Below are 1,449 nucleotides of genomic sequence, written 5' to 3'. Positions count from 1 at the left end.
TTTTAACTCCTGTCGATGCTGCAACGTGCTAGATTATTTGCATCAACAGCAATTAAACAGTCAGAACATAAGAATATTTAGTGAACAAATGCTTTAATGATTATTGTATGATTCTCATTAGTGGTGATTGACACTCTGAACAAGCAGTGAAACCAAACATAAAATGCACAGTGTGAAATAATGCGCTTCCAGATTGAAACGCATTATAATATATCCACACATTTCTGGGTTTGCTTTCAAAAAAGTGTAATATATTGCAAAAAAATAACAAAACCCTACAAATTAATTTACAATGTTCACTGGCATAAATAAGTTAATCAATTTCATTTTTATACATGCTTTCTTGTTGTGGTTAGTTTCTCTGCTGCTGCTAAATACAGTTATTTAGCCCGTTTCGCCACTTTAAGCCAGTAGCCACGCACTTGCCTTTTTCTTATTATTACTCACTGCTAATATTGATTGTTTCATCTTTGTTATTATTATAAGATGAAACAAATCGTTGAAACTTGTCTATCAGCAAAATAATAATAATAATAATAATGAAAATATTATGACATTGATCAATTTGTGGCTGACAAATTATTGAAATGACAAATAATAAAGTGAAAATGAGAAATTAATAAAATGGGGGAAAATTTTGAATGAAAATGAAACAAGATTGTAGTTGTGGAAAGTGAGTGAAAGAGTATAGAAAGTTGAATGCGAGTGAGTTTTTATTTATTATGGTAAACTGGCGCAATCTACTTTGTCAGCAGAGCCAAATAAATTTTAAATTTAACAGAGATATTTTTTTAAAAGTGAAAACTGAAAGAAAGCAAACACATGTACGTGAGTGCATACGTTTAGTGAAAAACAATTGCTGCTTTCAGTTATTCGTATTATATTATTATTATTATTATTATTATTATTATTATTATTATTATTATTATTATTATTATTATTATTATTATTATTATTATTATTATTATAGAAGATTGATCCAAAGTTCTGATCTGAGAAAGAAAGGAAAGGAAATGAAATGAAGGAAGACAAAATAATAGAAGAATAAACAGTGATCAAAATTTGTTAAAAAGAATATATCGATTTATTTAAAAATTACTTTGAAAGAAGAACTAAAATATTCAAAAAAATTCCAAGAACTCACGTGAAATAATTTGAAATTTGGTAAAATGTTAATAAAACATCCATGTGATCATGTAACATACAAACAACAAATATAGATGTAAATGAATAAATAAGTAAATAAATGTTTTAAAAGACTCGATCACCGATGTAAAGTATTTGAAAGGTAAATTTTTTAAAAATTAAAAAATAGGTAAATTGATACTAAAAATGCGCATCTAAAGTAAATGCAAACAGTATTATGCAGGACGTTGATCATATCATAAGCATTATTATATTGCTTACTTTTTCTCCATGTGCAATTGAATGTGTTTGTAAGAAATGGTA

Source organism: Trichinella spiralis (genome assembly GCF_000181795.1).
Source record: "Trichinella spiralis strain ISS 195 chromosome Unknown Scfld9, whole genome shotgun sequence".
In the NCBI taxonomy this organism is placed as follows: Eukaryota; Metazoa; Nematoda; class Enoplea; order Trichinellida; family Trichinellidae; genus Trichinella; species Trichinella spiralis.
This window is presented reverse-complemented; position numbering follows the sequence as displayed.